Below are 23,408 nucleotides of genomic sequence, written 5' to 3'. Positions count from 1 at the left end.
TACTGGAAAAAGACCCCCACCAAACCATTAGACCGGAGCCAACCATTGACCAAACACCTGTCTACCAACGTATTGAGGCCCTGTCATCTCCTTGAGAAGCTCCTGTGCATCCTCTATATTAGTAAACATATGGAACATCCCCCTAACAAGGAAACATAGTTTTGACTGTTGGGCAATCGATGCCTGTGCCCCTTGTGCCTTGAACAGAAAAAGTAATTTAACAAATTCCTTTCGCCTCCGGGCTGCAGCTGCGGACATGTCTGGTAAAAATCTACAGTTAGAAGTCTCGTTCACTGGGAACTGTTTTTGTTGTATGGCCTTGGCGAGGATCTTCTCCTTGATCCGATAGTCTGAGAAATTGACTAAAATTGTGCGTGAGCCACTTGAACTTGGCAAAGGGTGAAAAGGGACTCTATGGGCTCTGGTGATTGTCAAATCTCCACTGAACTCCGGGAGGACTTTTTTCTTAATGAAGGACTCCACCCATTGTGGTGCTTGAGCCCCCTCAATTCTCTCGGCTATGCCCACTATGCGTAAATTTGATCGACATGAGTGATTTTCCAACTCCTCAAGCTTGTTTTCTAATAAAACGTTATTCTTTGCTGCTTCACGCACTTTGATGAGCAGCCCATACATCTGATCCTCCAACTGGGAGATCCCTGTCTCCGCTTCCTGATTTTTTCAGGGAAAACATGCAACTGCCTCTTCTATTTTATCTAATCTTGAATGAAGAGAGACGATTTTGTTCTCCTGTGATTTCTTCATGTCCCTAATCTCTTCCAAAATAAGGTTAAGTAGAGTTTTGATTTCCATCTGTTCTGTAGTAGCATCGAGAGCTGGATCCTCCATTAGGGCATTAAGAGATAATAACTCCGGCTCTGGGAGTGGTACTTGCTGATTTTCCTGGCCCTGTGGCCCCATAAAAGATGACGGACTGCTCCCATTAGAATTCTGGTCTTGGTCTGTGTTATCTGTCTGGTCTAATGGCTGGGCAGATGGCTGTTGCACAGAGTCTGAACCAGAAGGCGGGCCCAAGTTTAACTGATTAGATTACAATTCAGGAGACAATGAGGTTGGGTGAGAGGCTGGCAGGTTTTGGGTGGTAGAGAGAGCTAGGATCTCCATAAGATTAACCGGTGATGATGAAGCGCTTCATTCCAGTGGTAGCTGCCCAGGGGAGGCGAGATCTGGAACCACCTTCTGGGATGTATTAAGCTGGGTAGGAGTAGATAGTGCTAATTTTTTCTCAAAAAGAGGAAACTTCTTCATACTTTTTTCAGCTTTTTTCCAGATTTGGCACTTTCAGGTGTCCCTACCTGGCTAGGTGAACCCGATAGAGATACTGCTGGCGAAGTACTGGCTCCCTGGAGTGCACCAGAAGATTCTGCCGTAGGTTCTGCCGTAAGTTCTGGCACTGATTCTTCTTCAGAGCTCTCAAAGCTAGAGTTTAGTTCCTGACGATTACCCAGCAATCCTGGCTTGCCTCCTCCCACTGATGCATTTTTGTTCTGTGCCAGAGGCAAGCGGGTTTTTGCTTTTAGCACAGTGGCTGGCTGGTTCAATCTATTATGCCTCCCCATATCGACCTCTACTTCTACCAAGGAGAGAACAACACAAAAAAAAGAAGAAAAAATAAATGCTGCTCCAGTCCAAGCTTTATTTTATTTCTTGTCTACGAAAGGACAGTGTACAGTGTATTCATTGAAGCTCCTTATTTAAATTCCTTATTCCTTTGTTTAGATTTAAGTCCTTAACTCGGACTGCCTCTCCTCTCCACGCCGCACACCACCTCTCCTGCCCCTCCTCACCTCCTCACCTCTCTCTTTTCTCTCAGCTCGTCAGCATTTCAGAGCATTTCGAAGCACCCAGCAGCCAGAGCTCTGACCTCGATGAAAAAATCACTCCTCCACTCCTCCGTCCCTTCGCTCTCAAAAAGGACACAAAGCAGGCAAAATACCGGACTTCCACTCAGCCGTGGCAGCAGTGGCAACCTGGGCTTTTTTCCGCGGATTTTCCCATTTTTCCTGTTTGTTTTTTTTCGCGATGTTTGCAGCACTAACACATGCTGCTGTCGGACCACGCCACATCAGGAGTAAACCGTTGCAATTACCATCGGGGGGCGTGGTCACCTATCGGCTCTCCAGAGGTGTGGGTCACCGGCACAGCCTCCCCTCTGGACATTACACTTTTTTAGGTTGACATTGTGATTACGTTGATCCATATTAAAAGTGGACATTACACTTTTAATATGGATCAACGTAATCACAATGTCAACCTAAGGACGAGTAGGCCTTGCATTAGTGAAAAACGAATTTAAGAATTTTTCACTACCTGGACATGGAAGACTTGAAAGTACATGTCCATCTTTATAAATACACTGCATCACACCCTTGGGACTGTCTAGGGCCTACCTTAGGCGTGACTTATGTGTATTAAAAAGGATGGTTTGGGCATACAAGTGGGATAACTTGCCATGTCGACATGGCAGTTTAAAACTGCACACAGGCTCTGCAATGGAAGGCAATGGAAGGCCTGAGACAAGTTTAAAGGGCTAATGAAATGGGTGGCACAATCACTGGTGCAGATCCACTAAAATAACTTAATTTAGAGGCCCTGGGCACCTGTAACCTGTAGTGCATTTTACTAGGCCCTTATAAGTAAATTAAATATGCCAATGGTGGATAATCCAAGGTGGCTATGTTTTAGGGACAGAGTGCCTGCACTTTAGCACTGGTTAGCAGTGGTAAAATGCCCAGAATCCTAAAGTTAGCACAGATGAAGTCAGCAATATAGGTGGTCAAAAAGCAGAAAGGTCAGGGGAAACCATGCAAATGATGTTAGGTCTAACGGTATGTGTCTCCTTTTACATCATTTGTATGGTTCCCTAAGTTTGCTTGATAATATGTAATCTCATTTTTTAATGGAAAGATTGTAAATAGGTTGTATATTTTTACTTTGGATTCTTTCAATATACCCTTTACATTATTTCAGAAAGCACATAAACAAAATCACTGTATATGGAGGGATATCACAATAGCCATTTAGCTACATTCATGTGTGACACCTTCAGCCAGTACTGACTTCTGTTTATCTAAAAGCCCTATGCATGATTGAACGGTTTAGCACTACCTAAATATTTAATTTAAAATAGAAACCCCCATAATGCTCATTCAGTTGAAGAAAAAGCCAGTACTGTGTGTTAAACTGACATCACGTATCTTTACAAGCTCTCGTGTGTAGACTTCCTTCAAACTTATTGTGTCTTGCTTTGCCCTGTCAGTGGAAGCGTATCTGTTATCTGCCATGTATGTAATGGGCCATACTCTGTCTTATTGTATAGCGGGTACAACAATGTTTAAGGGAGGAAGAAAACAAGATTGAGGCTGAAATTGAAATTCTGACTGCTTCTTTTGTGCTGTTTTTATTCTGCAGCTGTTAGTTTGAGCACTCTTTTATGACTTTTTATCAACGTTAACAAATGTCCTCTCATTTGAACATATATACATGGAATCTTAATAGTCAAATTCAAAGCTATATAGAAGTGGAATGGTACACCTGCAAGTGTAGATGAGATATGGATAAAACTAAGGTTTTTCAAATGAATATTAGTTGAATAGCTGATAATTTAGGAGGGACGGTTCAGGCCCAAAACATCCATAAGTCTCAGCTAAGTGGCTGTCTGATTGCACTGAAAAAAAGAAATTTAAAGGAAACAGTCGACAATATCAACAACATTTTACGGCATGGCCAATATGGGCAATAGGCCATGGCCTCAAACGTTCTAGTGGTCGCTTAGGAAAGTGATGCATCTGTCTATATCACCTCTATGGCTAATTCTCAGCCTTTTCCCCTCTGTTTGCCTACCTTAGAATCTGTTTCTCTCTCAAGTTTCATCTTAAGGATTCTGGGGCCCCAGCAAAGGAATTGTTTTGTTGTTTTTCAAAGATCACTCCCCGTTTTGATAATTTACCATATAAACAAATATAGCTAGTTATTGATCTGGCTTGAATTAGCAGAAAATGTGTCAGAAAATAACCACAACCGGGGGCTCAAAAATATGTTGTGCATCAGTTTCCAAAATACCCTAAGATGTCACTGGGAAAAGACTGTTTTCTTAGTGGATGGAGAGTGCACACTAGTTTTTTTCTCCTACAGCATCAAATATCCTTGCGCCGTTCCTGGTGAGGTAAACTATTCTGTATATTAGAATCTGATCTCCCTCATTAATGGTATACTCCGATTCTTGTAGTCATACAGACTGCTTTCTGGATTCAGACAAATACATTACTTTAGAAAGAAGGTCCCTCGACAGGTCCTTGCTAATGACACTTGTTGGTTCATTTTTTATTTTTAAGATTTTTTTGATGTTAATTAATGTTTACATTTTAAGTATCTGAAATGTTTTGTTCTTTTACTTACTTTTTAAAGACAGCACATTGGGTTTTTAATAGCATTATGTTTATGCATGACTGGTCTTTTAGAATGACTCTAATTGGAAAAAAGCTGCCATGTCATAAAGCAAAAAACTGTGTGTGCCTATCGTAAACTGTCAACATAAATATTCAGCAAACATGCAGCAGGCACACTGGACAAAATGATAATGGAAGGAATGGCAAGGTATACATTTTATATTTCAACTCAAGGCTGGTTTAATGGGGAAAGATATGTTGGAATCAAAATCGAGCTAAGGAGCACTGGTTGTATTACACATACCACATCAATAAAGAGTCTGTAGAACCTGTGCAATACAATTTAGTTCTTCTCAAAGTGAGAAGGCCAGTGGAAATTTTAAAATGTGCACTAGACCATGCTTGACGAATAACACAACAAATGTGAAAACATTGTATACACGGGAAACGGTCAGAATACCGCGGTCTGAACCACACGTGTTCCGACTACGCAAGCTCCACAATGCTTGCCTTAACCATGCACATGCTGTAACTTCGCAAATGGGTGGTTAAGACAGTGCGTGGTCTAGCTGCTGGAGGACAGAAGCAGGAAAATGCTGCATTGATGTAAGTGGGGATGAGGTTTCTTTAGGGCTGGGAGGGGTTTGGGGTAGGTTTTGTGGTAGTGGAAGGGGTTGGGGTAGTTTAAGGGACAACACAGGGGGTGTCGGGGTAGTGTAAGTTAGGGTGCAGGTTTTTCAGCCTTAGGGCAGTGGGAGGAGAATGGTTAGTTAGGTTAGTTTTTAGGGTGGGGTTTGGGATAGGCTTTATGGCAGTGAAAGGGGTTGGTGTAGTTTCAGGGACAGCACAGGGGTGGGGTAGTGTAGGGTTTTAGGCCTTGGAGCAATGGAAGGGGAATGGGTAGTGGGGTAGTTTTTAGGGCGGGGAGGGGTTTGGGGTAGGTTTTAGGGTAGTAGAAGGGGTTGAGGTAGTTTAAGGGACAGCACGGGGGTGTAGAATTAGGGGTAGTGTAAGGTAGGGAGCAGGGTTTTAGGCCTTGGGGCAGTGGGAGGTGTTATGATAGTTTAAGAGACAGGGGGATGGGTTAGTGTAGTGTCTTAGGCTTTAGGGCAGCGGGTGGGAAATGGGTGGTTGGGGTCGTTTTTAGTATTGGGGTCGGGTAGGTTTTAAGGCAGTGGAAGGGAGTGGGGTAGTTTAAGGGACAGAGCTGGGAGAGGAGTGGGGGGCTCTTAGGTGGGAGGTGGTGTAGTCGCAGCCTTAGCCACACATACCCCTTTACCATGTCATGCCTATACCACAACATTTTGTGGTAAAAGCATGCGTGCGAAAGGAATGCATGGTTAAGATGCATTCGTAGTTGGGCTGCGTGGAAGAGGCACATATTGTAAAACCATTCATGCTTCTATTATACAACCCATTTTAGGTAGCCCAAACAAGCTTCAGATGTTTTCTAGAGACTACGAAACAAAATTACCACAAGATGAAGCAACCCATTGAGAGACCTATATTTCTTTCTATAGACAAAAGCATTTTTAATTAAGATGGGGTGGAATGTTTTCCCATATTTGTATTACTTTAGGCGAACTTTAGTCCCTTATGCATTGGTATGAATGAACAAACCTCTGTAAATGTGCAGTTAAAGTCCCTCACGTTTTGACCAATGTATGTTACATATATCTCATATTCACTACAGTTGAACCAACTCATCCTGCGTGTGACCACCAGGCATCTGGACCACCCAATTAACCAACAGAACCAAGGCATTTCATATATTGTGCAGCCCACGAGTTTGGCAACACTGGCTACACCTCTTGATAGACCGCCAAACAATCATTTATTTTAATATTATTTACATATTTAGAGCATGCTATTTCTGTAACCCAATCACAGTGGAAAACCTATAATCACGCTGAAGCATCTATGTCACTATCATGCACTGAGAAGTGTTTGATCTATTCCAATTGAAGGTTCAAAAGCATGCAATATCCAACATAATATCTCGTGAAAGATGCCATTAGTTTCTTTGATCTACTGCCTGCTCGATGTTAGTACTTTAACAAAGATGAAGTCTTGAGTTTAAATTGTAGGATTTAGGAAATATTAAAAGGCAGCAAATTAATTATAAATGTGGTTGATGATGTATTTTCTCTTCAATAAGGAATGACTTAAAGAAATATGGGTTGTATACTTTTGGTATTACCAACTGACAAAAGTAGCAATCACAATATTTTATCAAATCTCAGTTTAGGATAAACATTTGAATAATCTCCAGCTTTAGCAGAATTTCTTATTCTTGTGCAAAACAAACTTTCTGACAAAAATATTTCATAACATAACGTAACATAATAACAGTATTTAATTGAAATTGAACGAATGATTTATTTTCAAAATCTATTTTTACTAAAATAAATGTGAACTTGTCACAAAGAGTACCACAATCTAGGAAAATGGAGATGCGGGTGACTAAGCTCACCATGAGTTTGAATAATATAAAATAATTCTAGATAGGTCCGATTGGCATAAATCTGTTTATAAATCTCTCAGGAAAAAAATAACAGGAAGCACCCGCCAAGAAACATCTTAAGTGAGAGTTAGTTAGAATTAGCATGGCAAACTTATAAAACATTTCAATTCTGATCATGTCAAATTCAAATTTGTGGTTCTGTCGTTTGCAGAGAATTGTTCTTAGAACATTTGATAGAAAATCATAAATCTGTTTCTCAGCGATGTTTTGCAGTGTTAAGATGATGTCCAGAATGCATATCATGCATGTGCATTATCGCAAAAGGCTAGAGATCAAGGAATGTTACATTTTGATTCCAACAGATAGTAGCACATGACACCACTTTTAACTCACACCCAAAGGAAAAATGCAAGAAAAATAAATAATCTGTATTTTTCAGTATAGCTTAATTTTACTCTCTATTTTGCTAATTTCATGTAGTAACACTTTTAACACAGACCGACTATTGGCTGTAGGTCGAGGTCATATACCTGTTGGTGAATACCTAACCTCAAATAGAAATACCGTGTAATTTTTACACATTCAAAAGATTCTCATGAAATGGAATTAAGTAAATTCAGTTATATCACCTACATCGTAAATAGCACATTCTAACACAGAAGTCAAGGCTTTAAGTCATTTCAATCTATCCTAGTTGTTAGAGGAATGTGAGAAGAATTTCTCTTTTGAAAGCATACAAACCATTGTATGATTGTAATGAACTATTGTGATCACACATCAATAACATCCTAATTTTACCTCAAAAGGTGCACAATCCACCACATTGAATTGAAAAAATTGCCTGTGTCTCATAACTTAGAGCTGACACTATTATTTTTGAACAATTGCAAATTGATACTGAAAGTATGATTAGCGTACACCAATCTAAAACATAATAAGCAGTGAATTCCAGTTCTCTTCTCGGTATTATTGTAACTAGAGCTCGTTGTATTTTATTTTATTTTTGTAGAGCGGTTCGCTTAAATGAAACATTAGACATAAACCTCATATTTACAGATGAGACTTGTGTGAAAAAGACACGTTATTGGGTGAGGGCTTTGCTCTTTGTAGGTACCCTGTTCACTCACAATAACGCATTTTCATACCAAGGAACTATGACATTATTTTCCAAATATTTGATGCTCTTCTAACAAAAATTATTTTCCTGGACCGATACCTCATTCCAGACCTCATGGTCACTACTCCAAGGCCATTTGGCTATTACTTCATCTTTCTTAGTTAAGGCGTCTTGTGAGTTTCTCTGCTCCTATACAGTTTTTACTTCCACAAGACGCAAATATACACAGTCGTTTTTGTTTGCTAGCTTGTGCTGGAGCAAAGACAACCCCCGCTCGCAGCTCATTTTATCAACCAACTACATTAAAGTTAATAATTGTTATATATTTTTTTGGGGCGTGGCCTGCTGAGCTGCGGAATGGCCGCTCCTTGAGTGTGCTCCGCCGGTCGGGAAATAATCCTGGAATTTATCCTGCACTTTGGAACGTCCTTACATCACCTTGACCCCGGGAAGCTGCAGCAGATGGTGTGGAGAGGCGACGGTTGAAATCTGTATCGCCCGCATTCCTGGTGAGCGTGTAAGGTCGAGTGGCATAACCCCTGAGCAACCGCGAGGTGCCGTGGCAGCCGACGGACGGAGAACGGAACAAATTGAGCCCGCGACTTTAGGGCCTACAACTAACGGCGGCGGCAACGGCTAAATACAACTATGCGGTGGCATCAGTCTGACTGACGGCGGGGAGCGGCGGAGTACACGCAGTACGCTACGGACACCCAGCATGTGATTAAGTGAGTGAAGAGTGCCATACCCGAGTCTGCTGTGTTTGCTTGTGCGGCCCCTGTGAAGACGCTGACGCTAGAAGAGGCAGTGTTGAGAAGAGACAGACTTGGAGCTGCGGCTGGCTTAAGTGTGTTGTAGAGGCCGCCCCGACACGGGGTGGTGGAGGCCGAGTTCCCCGAACGACCGTGCGGACTTAATTGAGCGACAGGTGGGTCCTGATTCAGGCATCAGTTGCATAGAGTGGTGACCGCCATTTTGTGCGGGCATTTTGCAGCGCCCGGCACAGATGTGTGAGTGGTTGATTTCTATGCGCTGGGACTAATTGGCGCCGCCCGTGGAGGCGAACTGCTGTGAGGAACCGGGGCGTATATGCGGTTCGAAGCGGACCCCCCCGGGCCTGTTCTGTAGCCCACAAACACTATACAGCCGCCATTCTGTGTCGCCTATCCCACTGTCGCAGGGACACGGACGTGGCCACGCTGAGGGAACTGCCTTTGCCCAGAGGCGCTGGATGCGGGATTCTGCCCTGGCATCAGGAACGATCCGTTGGCCAACTGAACATAGTGTCTGGTACCGGTACCGGCGGTGGTACTAGTGGATGACCGCAAGGTGGGTTGAAGACCTAATACTCCGGTGCAAGCTGATGGCGGCGTGAGTCTTAAGTGCCGCACGTTGATGTTAGGCTAGAGTGGTTTGTGAGGGACGGCCACACTAGCCTGAAGATTTCTGCCCCTGAAGTGCGGCGGTGCTCAAGTGGACCGGTGCTGCTGTGATTGCCCTGCCTGTGTCACCAACTACAGGCTGTATTCTTGTTCGTGGGTGTGAATCTGTTTGGGATACTTCACTTGCTGGCCCACCCTGCCGAATTGCGATCATGGGGAGACAGGACGCCAAACAGCCCAAACTTACCTTTGAGAGCAGGCGTTCTACTAAGCAAGGTGAAACCGAGCCAGAAACGCAGGCAGAGAGCTCTCATTAGCAGGCTGAAGATGAGCAGGGTCCCAATCTTAAAACACTCATGCTGGATATGCGCTCTAGCCTCCACAATATAGACGCCAAGCTTGACACCTTGACAACCCAACTAGACGCTGTTAAAACACAGGTTGGATCGCACGAGACACGGCTAGATGCTCTCGAAAACCGCCATACAGAGTGCCACGAATTCCAGGTCGAGACCAAGGAACAACTGCTCCTGATGGATAAACTACTGGGCATCATCAGAGCTAAGAATGAGGACTTGGAGGCGAGATCGAGAGGCAATAACCTGTGTATCACAGGAATTCCAGAGACGGCCGCCATCACTAAAATGGAGACCTACGTTGCCAACCTAATCCGTGAACTGTTTGACCCGCACTTATCGGCGGTTTTTGCGGTGGAGAGAGCGCATAGCACGCTGGGACCGAGGCCACCTGTTGGAACGCCGCCTAGGCCCATCATCGCGAAGATATTGAATTATGAAGACAGAGACCTAATCCTGCGCATGGCTAGAGAGAAGGGCCAAATCACACATAAGGGTAATACCATCTTGTTTTAGCCGGACTTCACACCGGCGGTTCAGGCGGCGAGGAGGGAGTTCCTCCCTGCTAAACTAATTCTACTGCAGGCGCAAATACCCTATTCTTTGCTCTACCCCGCCAAGTTGAAGGTCTCGTGGATGGTACGCCTCATTTCTTCACAGATGCAAAGTTGGCTTTGAAATTTGCAAAACACGTAGGAGGAAAGGTGCCGAAGAAGAAGCAGGTGGCAGCGGGAGGTGGCAGGAGGTCATCTGAGTAACAATGATTGACTTGGGTATCGTATTTCTGCTCTGTAGTCCTTGAGTTGTCGCTGGGCTGGGGGACTGGGTTTGACTGCCCGAGTTGGACTTGTGGGATCTGCAGCTAACTCTCCAAACAGACTTTTTTATTTTTTTTTTATTTTTAAGTTAACGGGTCTGAGGTGTGAAGAGGCATCCGCAGATTTCCCGTCCACCTTGTGTGATTCAAGGATGTTTGCCGGCGCTGCCAGGCCTCCAAGGGAAGGTTCCCAATTTAGATGTCTTATTGTTTGAGGTTCCACTCAGGGAAGGGTAAGCTGCAACCTGATTGGGGGGTCGGAGTGGGTGAGGGGTGGTTGGGAGGGGTTGTTTTGTTGTTCAATGCCAGTCATGTTGCAAATTGGTGCATAGCTGCTGTCCTCTATATTGTTGTTATGTTGTGCCCTGGGAATTGTCAACAGTTAATATAGCATAAGTGCACACACACTCTGATACTACATTGAAATGTCTTACTTGGAATGTTCGAGGTATCAACGATGGTAGGAAATCGAGGTTGGTACATGCCTATCTTGCTCAGCACCATATAGATAAATGTATTTTACAGGAAACACACTTAAATAGCACGCCATCCCATAAACTTCGCCGTGGTAGATGGGTACAGATATACCCAGCAATATATTCTAAATATGCCCGTGGGGTACCTGTTCTGATCAGGAGATTGGAGGGAGAGCTTCACACAGAGAGATCCAGAGGGAAGGTATATCCTGGTGCAAGGGCTGCTGTGTGGATTACCCATCCTGATAGTGGTCGTATATGGCCCAAATACTGACTCCCCTGAGTTCTTCAATGATATATGGTCTAAAATTAGAACAACCGGCTGTGACACGATTATATGGGGTGGAGACTTTATCACCATAATCAATGATGAGTTTGACAGGAGGGGAACTGCCAGAACTCTGCACCCGGCAGCAGGTGCGGCTCTACGAGAGATTATTGCCGAGGGAGAAGTAGACACGGACGGTTGAAGGAGGGTACTTGTATCTCTGACCACCACAGTGCATGGTCTCGCTTAGAATTTTGGCTACTATCCCGCGATATTGCTGCCTGCACCGCTGCGATTGAACACTTGCCCCGCTCCCTGTCGGATCATGCCCCGTGCCTGTTGCAGCTGTCACTCCCAACTATGCCCTGGCGCGCCTTTTCATGGCCACTCCCACCACATACCCTACTTTTTGAAGCCTGCAAAGAAGAGATTAGAAATGACATTGAGAGCTACTTCCAGATAAATGCAGGATCGGTCGACACTGATGGCGCCCTCTGGGAGGCCTTTAAAGTGGTCATCGCTCGTCAGGCGGGGGTACTTAAGGCTATAAGGGGGTCCCTGGCATCCCTAGAGTCCACAATTAAAAGCCTCGAGACACAGTACTATAATGAGGAAGGTGGGAAGATTGCCGGTGCCTGAAAGCCAAAATATTGGAGTATGCTGAAGAGGCGCAGGGCGAGGTGAAATTCCTGGGCTAATACGCGGAAGCCAGGAGATACGGTGAGTGGGACAGACCAGGTCGCACGCTTGCGACAATGATCAGGCCATCCAGAACCGCGACACACATTCATGAGATTCGCGACAAATCTGGCACTGTAGTCAGAGTCCAGGTGGGTGTGATGCAGGCTTTTTCGGATTTCTACTCCACTCTATATACTGCTACCCAGAGTGAATGCCCAGAGGGGATGGAACAGTTTCTTGATTCCATCGGGCTTGCCTGGTTTAACAACACATATAGGAATTATATGGCCCTTCCGATCACGGCCGACGACATTGCCCAAGTTTTAAAAAGTTTGCCTCTGGACAAAGCACCTGGCCCTGATTGCCTCACAACTGCCTTTTACAAGGCTTATGTGGAAGAACTAGCACCTAGGCTGTTGGCGGTGTATGAGGAGGCTTTGGAAGTAGGTAAATTACCGGACACTATGAGAGAGGCAATGATAATCACGCTGCTGAAGCCGGGTAAAGCAGAGGACGAGTTGGACTCCTATAGATCCCTCCTGTTAATAAATGTAGACATTAAAATGTTGCCTAATTAATAGCTAAACGGCTGCATCCTTTACTACCCCTGGTGGCGCTACCGGACCAATCAGGGTTTATCCCGGGGAGATCGACATCACGCAATCTACGCACTATTTTTTCTACACTACATTATTTGCACCCCAGTGTCCACGCAGCTGTGGTGTTCTTTGACGCCACGAAAATGTTTGACACTCTAGAGTGGTCGTACTTGTTTGCCATTCTGGCTAGAATGGGTTTCAGCCCGCTCTTCCTCAGCAGGATCTGTTTGTTATATATGGCTCCGAGTGCACGAATTAAGGTGAACGGCTTAATCTCTGACCCCTTTCCTATTTCGCGATGTACAAGGTAGGGATGCCCCCTGTCCCCGTTACTCTTTGCTATAGCAATGAAGCCCCTGGCCGCCCGATTCCGGAAGCACCACACCGCATGGTGAATAGGGTTCAGCTCCAGAAGCCTGTTTATTTCCCTATACACGGACAACGTGACCCTTTACCTCATTAATCCAGAGGTAAACCTGGATCCTGTATTATGTGAATTTATCCCATTCTGGGGTCTAGCTGGCGTTTGCATCAATTGGTCCAAGTCGGTTGTGTTTCCCTTGACAGACAGTACTCCGCAAGTTACCTCTGAGTTTCCCCTCAGATGAGAGGCGGAGGAGGTTAAATATTGGGGCGACTGGATACGTAGGAATCTTCAGGAGATCTAGCATCTAAATTATGGACGGGCTATAACATGGTTGGAGGGGAGGGTGAAAATGTGGGTACGGCTACCCCTGTCACTTACAGGGCGGATTGCCTTGGCAAAAATGATTATATTACCTAAGTATCTGTACCTGTTTGTTAATGTCCCGATCCCACTCACATCACATTTCTTTGCAACATTGAAATCATAGCTTGTTACACTGGCATGGGCGGGTGGGCAGGCAAGAGCGTCCTGGGACATACTAACACTACCTTTGAAGCAGGGGGCTTGGTTGCCCCTGATGTGCACCTTTATGCGCTTTGCGCTCAAGCCAAATGTTTGCATTGTTGGGTGCATCCGACCCCGTTCCAGCCACACTTGGCCGTGGAGCAAGATGCTGTAGCACCAACTCCGTTACAGGTGGCAATCTGTGTGAAGGCGAAGCACACCAGGGGAGATGACACTACGAAGGGTGTGGAATGAGTTGAAGAAGAGGGCGGGTGTTCCGCTGATGTATGCTCCATCACTATCTATAGTACAAAACCCACTTCTACCGTGCATTGAGGGAGGTATTGATAAATCACTGCAGCAGAAGCATACATTTGCAGATCTGTTCCCTGATAATGAATTCATGACCCTCCAGCGGCTGCTGAAGGACAGAGTATACCCTTTTCGGAGATGTTTGTATATCATAGACTTAAATCGGCTTGCCGCGCGCTGAGCAGTGATCTCCCATTGGCGCCCCCGACCTTTCAAGCGTTGGATACCTTGGTTAGCTCTCCATTACCTCGAAGACTTCTCACTAGACTAAATAAACAAATGCAACTTAGTGCACCTGTGATCCAGCCTGTAGCTCTGCAAAAATGGAACGATGAGTTGCCTACCCCATTGACGGAGGAACAATGGGATTTTTGCTGTGGGCAACTTACTGAACTTTCTCCCAACTACAAATTGCATTTAATTCATTTTAAATACCTGCACAGATTCTATAGGACGCCGGTTGGTCTCCAGAGAATGGGGCTTAGGGAAGATGATAAATGCTGGAGATGAGGTTACTCACCTGCAACATTTTTACACATAGCCTGGTCTTGTACTGGGCTGGAAGAGTATTGGTCTTCGGTGTTTTTTGTCAATTAATCAGATTGTGGGCAGAGTGGAAGCCCTGTCCCCTGAGCTAGGTGTTTTGAGATATGCCAAAGACTACCCAAGGCAAGAAAATAACATGCATTATTTTTTTTGTATGCTAAGTGTCAAGTAGCAATTCATTGGGGGAGGCGCCAGGTGCCAACGGTCAAAGGCTGGCTCGCGGATGTCACATATGGGCACACGCAACTGGGGACAATATGGGAGCTAATGCCACCCACTTCCAGACCTCGAGACATCTGGGAACGATTTACAAGCTGGGCGAGGGTGCAGCGGGAGGCAGACAGGATAAGCAAGGAGAGCGATGTCTAGATGTACCTTTGCTAATTTGATGTTCCATGACTGTATCTATTGTTGTTTGCTGCAGATGTTATAAAAGCACTGTACATATTGATGTCGAGTGGGAATTGTATTCTGCGGGTGCAGGCAGCACCCTGTGCTGTAGCTGTGATATTAACCCTATGGTAGAGTTATCTGTTAGGCTGTGGTCCTCGAACATATGGAACCGACTACATGTGTGCAAGTATATTGTTGTAAGGGCATGACAAACCTAAATCTTTATTATCTATGGATATGACACAGGAATGCATTGAGCTATATTATGGATGGTATATAAGGACTGGCTTATGATGTTTTTGCAATTTGTGAATGTTGTTGAAAATTAAGAAAATTAAGAAAAAAAATAATAATAATAATATTTGTTATATTTTCAAATCGTCCTAGTGCTTGCAACTCCTATGAGAGAAAGTATTATCTTGGGCTAATCAAAACCGCCACATCTCTTGACTATGGTCCAAGACCTCCTAGACATGTCTAAGTTTTTCTTAATTCCAGGTACCACACTTGGCTCATGTACCTTTTTACTTTCCGGGAATTCCTATATTGATCACAGGTCTCATCTAGCCTGTCTACATTGAAACAAGTCTACTCTCTTAGCTACATTGTTTGTGCAAGTTAAGCTTCCCTCCTCACTTCCTTTTTGCACAATCTTCAAAAGTAAGGTTCGGGGATTGATGTTATAGTTTTAATGTACTAATTTTAGTATACCTAAGATATGCACCAAATTAAAGTAGTTGAAATGTGCTTGAATGCTTGTGGATGCATGTTATATGAGATAGATTAATTATCATATTTAATTTGAAAAATATAGTTATCTGGATATTTGAGTTTGAGTAGGGATTTCTAAAGCGCATAGCTACCCTAGGGCGTCCCAGCGCTGGCATGACCTAGGTTCCGGAGTAGAGAGCATAGATGTTTAGGGTTCTGGGAAGAGCCATGTTTTTAATTGCCTCCGAAAGGCCAGGAGGTTGTGTTCCTTCCGCATGACCAGGGGGAGGGAGTTCCACAGTTTTGGGGCGTTGTAGGCGAACCGGCGTCATCCGGATCGGGACCTTTTTATTCTGGGAATGGAGTCATTGTAGGCTCTTGAGAGCTGGCTTGGCCGAGAGTCTTGATTTGGTTCCAGTTAGTATCCTGGCAGCAGCGTTCTGGGCGCATTGTAGTTTATGGATGACTGAAGCCGGTGCCCCCAGGTAAAGGACGTTGCCGTAGTCCAGTCTGGAGTTCATCAATCCCTGCATCAGTAGTTTCCTAGATTGAAATGAGATCAGGTGGAGGATCTTTCGTGCCATACGAATGAGACTAAGGCAGGTCCCCGAGGTTTTTCTGGCCTGCGTTTTAAAATTAAGGTCTTGATCCAACCAAATGCCCAGGCTTTTAACCTCAGGTTTGGGGGTAGGGGGGGTTCCCATGCATGTCGGCCAGGGGAGGAGTGGGGGCAGTTTGTGAGGGTTGCCTAGGAGAAGTATCTCAGACTTTTCTCCGTTCAGTTTCAATCGAGATTCACACATCCAGTGGAAAACACTCTCGAGACAATTTGCCAGATTGTCTAGGCTGTTGCTCAGCTGGTTTATCGAGACCACCAGCTGAGTGTCGTCGGCATACATGACTGTTTTTATTCCATATGGGGCGGTAATGTCCTCTAGAGGGGACATATAAACGTTAAACAGTGTGGGGCTCAGGGAGGAGCCCTGGGGGACCCCACACTGGAGAATCATGGTTTTGGACGCAGTGGTGCCATCCGACACTTGGAAGGTTCTTTCTTCCAGAAAAGATTTGATCCAGGAGAGGGCGGAATCCGCGACTCCTATCAGCCTTAGCCGGTGGATGAGGATGGTGTGGTCCACCATGTCGAAGGCAGCACTCAGGTCGAGGAGGATCACTGCCACTGATCCTCCTGCATCCATGATGGTTCTTGCTTCTTCGACCACGGCTAGTAGAGCAGTGTCAGTGCCCTGTCCCAGCCTAAACCCTGTCTGGGATTGCCTCAGGAGTTGGTTGGCTTCCAGGAAGTTCGAGAGTTGGTGGTTGACGATTCGTTCGGCCACTTTACTTATGGCAGGAAGGAGCGAAATGGGTCTGAAGTTGGTTGGGTCTGAGGGGTCAAGTTGAGGTTTTTTTAGGAGAGCCCTGACGGTGGCTTTCTTCCAGTTGGCAGGAACAGCCCCGAGTTTGAAGTGGGAATTAATGAGGTGGGTAAGTGGAGGGGCGATCGTGGAGGCGACTAGTTTTAATTTGCTAGTGGGCGCTGGGTCTGAAGGAGCACCACTTTTTATAGTTTGTAGGGTGGACAGAAATATATCTGTAGTGATCTCGGGGAAGGATCGGAGGCGTGGTGCCTCGGGACCGGGTAGGGGGGTGACTGGGATTTGAAAGGAGTTGGGGCCAGGAAGAGAAATGAGAATTTTGTCGATTTTTGACGAGAAGAACTCGGCCAACTGGTTGCATCTTTTGCCCGATGGGTCCGGTGTGGGTGAGGGGTCTGGAATTTTAGTAAGAAGGCGCACGATGCGATACCTTTCTTTCGCGGAATTGGCTGCCGCTGATATCTTTTCCTCGTAGAAGGTTGCTTGCGTTGTCTTTATGCAGTTTTTATAGATCTTGATGGCGGCCCTGTACTGGTCTTTGCTTTCCGTCAACCAATTTCTTCTCCATAGGCGCTCGAGTTTTTTGCATGTCTTCCTGAGGTTGCGTATTTCTTGGGTGAACCACGGGGATTTGGCAGTTTTCTTTCTGCTGGGAAGGGATTTGACGGGCAGGATGTCGTCAAGGGATTGGGTGATCCACTCGTGGATTTGGACATCTGCTTTTGAGGGATCTGGGTCAGGCACTGGGATGGTGGAAGAAAGTGCTTGTGCCCAGGAGTTAATGTCGAGATTTTTCCATGGGCGAGAGGGTGCTTGTGGGGGGGGGGTCTCTCAGGTGTCTCCGCCAAGAGTTTTAGTTTAAAGGGGACTAAGAAGTGGTCCGACCATGGTACGGGAATGGGTGTGTATATTACCAGTCTAGGAAGATTGGAAAATATGGGGTCCAACAAATGGCCTTTATTATGGGTGGGTTGATTGCTTTGTAGCTGGAGGCTTATTGAAGCAAGATCTACTTTGAGGTCAGTGGCTATTTTGTTTCGATAGGTCATCGAAATGGAGGTTCAAATCTCCCAAGACCGTGAAGTTCGAAGTTCGGCATGCGAGGGAGGAGATTGAATCCAATAAGGAGTCGCAGAAGCGTCGTTGGGGACCTGGTGAGCGATACACTAGAATCCCTGAGATGGTGGTGGAAGGGGGCCGGTGGATGGAGAAAAGTACGTTTTCACCATCCAGGATAGGGCTTTCTCCTTTTTATTCTACATTTTAATCTATTTCTTATATTTATCTGTGTACATTTTTAAAGCAAATTACTGTATATGTTGTTCCCCAAAACGTGGTGCAATCCACCCCACATGGACCATTCTACTTCAGTCTTACCTCATACATACACTGTTCTCTCTGAACAATACCCCAATTAAGGGCATATGTCCTCCATCCTGTCAATATATTCCTAAGACCCATAAGGTTCTTTGTTCATGAACCAGGTATTGTGTCCCTATCTGGGCTAAATGGAGCACACAGAGGGGGAGATAGTGAAGAAAGAGATAACATGGTACACACAGAGGGTGCGAGACTACAGGAAGAGAAAGAAATGATTTAACGTGGTAGCGCTGTGTAATAGTCACCAGCAGCCATATCATAATAGGCCGATGCACATGAGAGGGTGCAGGCAGAAGGTGCAGGCAGAGGGAGAGGGATGGTGCTGACAGAAAATGAAATAATGCAGGCAGAGACTAAACTGGTACAGGCATAGGATAGAAGGTGCAGGTTTGCAGGCAGAGGGACGGATGGTGCAGTCAGAGAAAAGGTGGTGCAGAGAAAGGGTGAGATAGTTCAAGCAGAAACACAGATAGTGCAAGCAGACACAGACATGGTACACACAGAGGATAAAATGGTAAAACAGAGAAGAAATGCTGGGAGCAGTGAGAGAAATGTTACATGCAGAGGATAATTGGAGCAGACAGAGGGGGAGATAGTGAAGACAGTGATAAAATGGTACACACAGAGAGTGCGAGACTACAGGCAGAGAAGGAAAAGATTTAACATGGTAGTGCTGTCTATTACACACCAGCAGCCATATCATAATAGGTGTCTGTAGATGCACATGAGAGGGTGCAGGCAGAGGGAGAGGGTTGGTGCAGACAAAAGATATTATATTGCAGTGAGAGACTAAACTGGTACAGGCAGAGGGTAGATGGTGCAGGTTTGCAGGCAGAGGGACAGATGGTGCATTCAGAGAAAAGATGGTGCAGAGAGAGGGTGAGATGGTTTAAATTGGAAATGTATTTTCTGTCTGCACCAACCCTCTCCCTCTGGCTGTACCCTCTGCCTGCACCCTCTCATGTGCATCTCTAGAGGCCTATTATGATATGGCTGCTGGTGTGTATTACACAGCGCTACCATGTTAAATCTTTTCCTTCTCTGCCTGTAGTCTCGCACCTTCTGCCTGTACCATTTGTCTCTGTTTGTACTTTCTCTCCCTCTGTGTGCTAAATCACCTAAATCATGAACTGAGGGATGTACGTTGTTACAACGCAGGTTGTAACAACGCATACCTTTACCACTCTGCCGCTACAACGCAAGTTGTTACCACGACTTGCGTTGGAGGGCGCGGATTTAGGATTTTTATAATTTTATATTCCAACACCAGTCCCCGTAACAGTAGGGAAGGTGTTGGAATATAAATTTATAAAATTCCTTATCCCACAGCGCCCTCCAGCGCAAGTCGTGGTAACGACGTGCCTTGGAACGGCCGCGTGGTAAAGGTACCGTGTGGTAAAAACTTTGTGGTAAAGGTTGTTTACCAAACTGAGTCATGATTAAGGTGATGTAGTTGTAGAAAGTCCTATGCAGTATGTGTTTCAGGCCTCTTAATTTTCAAATTGTGTTTATGCTGTGCAATTTAGATGCTGGGTGTGCTGTTGAAATGCAAAAGCAACTGTGTCTGTAGCATATAGTACTCATTTCAGTGAATATTCATTTGTACATTCTCAGTCCCACCTTGACTCACTACACTGCTTGAAGTTTTCTTCATTGTCCTAAACCCTGAAACTCCATTCCTAGAAAAATATTCTAAACTCTTGCAACACAACTGAACTGCAGAGTTTTTTTTTTATGTCCTCATTTGCCTGTACCTCTTAACCAGAAACTATATAGCCAACCACCTACTCATGCGTCCAGGGATGGAGCGCACACACCACCACCATAACCTTGTACACCAGCCTGGCGGGAGACTAAATCTGGGTTTACTGAGGCATTGATTGCGAATGGCAACCTGCCAGACCCATCCCAGACTCCATCAAGATAAAAACTACCACCAGGCCCAACTCAAATCTAACGAAACCGCCACAGTGGACCCTGGAGTTTGGAGGCGTAATCATAGGACCCGGGGGAAAAAAAAACAAAAAAATCCGGTGTTGGACACTCGGGCACTAACACCAAGAAATCAAGAGATTCCAAAATGTGAGGTTATTACTACTACAAGATCTAGCCAGATCGACTTTTGATGTTTCAAGTAGGGAAGACATCCAACTGGCATATGTTGGCGTCTTAGAGTCGACCCAAAATTTACATATCTGTCGCCGCGCGAGTAAAATTGCATAAAACAACAGTGACCTTGCTGAGCCAGTAACATTGTCCTCCATCCCAGAAAATACCAGTGTTAGTGTACAGGGTAAGATTACTTTGAGTATCCAGCCCAATGTAAGCAGGACTTATGCCCAAAAAGCCTTAATTGGGGAACAATCCCTAAACATGTGAACATCTGATGCGCCCTGGAGACTACACTTCTTACAACATTTATCAGCTTGAAACTTTGCAAGCGTTTGTGGTGACCAATAGGCTCGATGGACCGTGAACAGGTGATTCCGCCTCAACCATGCAGGCTTGACAGTTTTATAAAGAAGAGCGAATGATCTTGTCCTCCGCCCACAGTTCATCCGGAAGGTCAAAGTCTCCGTCCACCTCCTCCAAGATTGCCCAATACCAGTGTGCCACCTCTTTGCCCCCCGGAGTTTTTTCCACAAGCTGTTGTTCTAGCATACTACACCTCCCCACTAGGGCATTCTTTTGAAGGAGCTCTCTAGACCAGCTTACGAGCTGTATATATTTAAACCTTGATATTCTTGGGCCGACCCTTTCATACAATTTATCCCACTGTACTAGTATCCCGCCTGCCATCAAGTCGCCCCTTCTCAATATCCCCCCCTCTTACAACACACAACTGCAGTGTTGTAACCCTAAAAGAATATTCCCAGCAAGACTCCCTTTCATTGTAGTAATCATTTTACTGAATTGGAAGGGATAGTGTTATCTGATTAAGATCACAGTGTGAGTCAGTTTTCATTTCAGAAGAATGTGGCAGAATAATTTGTGTAGTTGTTGTGTTTAAAAAAATGGGAATACATGTACTTATGAAATTGATAAAGGTAGTTTTTATTATCTATTAGTGAAAATGATATAATTAAGTGTTTATATTTTTTTGCAAGGTCCAGCAAAAATATTATATATATATATAAAATGGATCAGAATCAGGAGAACTTTGCAGTCAAATTTGACATTTTGTATGAAGTAATAGAGGACTTAAATGGACCTTTTGGAGAGGACATTGATGAAGAAAATTGAGTTTTCTTTGATCAAAGTTTGGACATTGAGTTATTAGAAGCAGTGGAAGAAATTGAATTTCAAGACGCAAATTTGGAAATTGAGGACAATGTTAATGAAATACCAGATGAAGTGATGCTGGAGGTTTTATTGGAGTATGAAATGTTTGATAAGTAAATTTATGATTTAGAATTAAAAATTATTCGAGTGACTCTCTTTGTACTATTGTAATAATTTGGTGTGTTGATGTGTTTAAAAATATGAGAATACATGTTCTGATGAAGTGAGTCAGGATTTAGGATATGTAGTACTAGAAACTGCTATGCAGTACATCTGTCAGGCCTCTTAATTTGCAAATAGTCTCAATGCTGTGTACTGAAGATCCTGACTGTGCTGTAGAAATACCATACTAACTCTTTCGGTAACATGTAGTAATCAATTCAGTGAATTTAAAGGCATATTTCTATCATTTTTTATTTAGAATGCAAGTGGGTGTGTTTTTTTAAATATTGTGTCAGAATCACTTGCTCGGTGTATGTGTTTTAAGACATGGGAATACATGTACTCATGGAGTGAGTTAGACTTTAGGACATCCAGTGCTTTTTACTCGTAGGCCCTGCTTGATACCATACACTTCGTACACACAACTGTATTGCTCTAAAGTCAGAAATATCAATCCCACCATGACCCCCTACACTGCCTAAACACCACTGCACTGCTCTAAACGCTGAAACACCATTCTTGGCAAATTCCCCTATAATGTTGAAACACCACTGCACTGCCATAAAGTCAGAAACAGCACTCACTGCATGATTTCCTACTCTGTTCAGACACTGTTGCTGTACCTTAAACGTACTTATGAAGTGAACCAGTGTTTAATCTAGTAGTGGTCTTTACCCTGTCTTTTTATCTTCACAATAGATTGTTATTATCTACAGAAAGAAAAACCAACTAGCCTACAAAGGATGCCAAAAGAAGAAAATATAAACAGGCTTACATTTCCAAGAAAACACAGTTACAAGATTTATCTAAACAACATTGTACAGATGAAAAAGAGGAATTCTTCTGGTAAGACAACAAAGGATTTTATAAGGAAATTAACTGAAAGAAAAAACTGTGGACAATGTGGAAAAGATTAAAAAATTATCTGTAAGAACAAAGAAAAAGCAGATAAAAAGAAGAATGTTGGAAAAGTGGGTGGCGATGAAATTGTCTATAGTAATAGACGAAAAAAATCAGTGTGTTCAAATTCGCAGGAGAATGTTTTATAACAGAGTTGTATTAAATGTATTAAAAAATGTAAAGACTTCTAAAAGGAAAACAGCTTTTTATAAGCAAAAAAAAAGAATAGAAAGTATTGTTGATCAGGCTTTTGAATTAAAAAAGAAATTGTTTATTTTAGTAATCAATATACTTTGTACACTAGACAAGGCAATCAATCTTTTGAAAGTGAAAAGTAAGTGGAACAGACTAACTAATATAACTAATTTTTGCAATGATTTTTCTGGAGAATGGAAGCATTGTTCAAGGTTTGAGCCATTTTTTTAATGAAGAGACTTACTTTCAGACCAATGATTTGTTGCATGCAGTTGACACCAGTGGTCGAGCATATGAGGTGAAGGACGGTTGTCCGGTTGAAAAAGAGAAAATTGTTCCAAGAAGTGCAGAAAAGGTGTTAGCTGATGAAGTTTTAGGGAGACGTCCTAAGGCTCCAGTGTAGTAGTATTTGTAGTGTATGACAGGATTCAATTGATTTTTTTCGTAATTTCTTACGTAAGTATACTAAGAAAAGTATTAAACAGAAGATTAAGATATTGCAAGAATTAGACCCCTGCCGAGTGAGAGAAAAAACGTGTTTGCAAAGTCATTCTCTGGCTTGTCTTTCTAAAAAAGTATGCCAGAATGTTTTTCACCATTTTAGGATGTTAGCAGTGCATCATACTGAAGTGAGGAAATTAGTGAGAAGATTATATTATGCAAAAAGTCCAGCACTTAAGCTAAAACAGTTAAGCAGTGCTCTTTTAC

This window comes from Lissotriton helveticus, chromosome 4_1 (genome assembly GCF_964261635.1).
Source record: "Lissotriton helveticus chromosome 4_1, aLisHel1.1, whole genome shotgun sequence".
NCBI lineage: Eukaryota > Metazoa > Chordata > Amphibia > Caudata > Salamandridae > Lissotriton > Lissotriton helveticus.
This window is presented reverse-complemented; position numbering follows the sequence as displayed.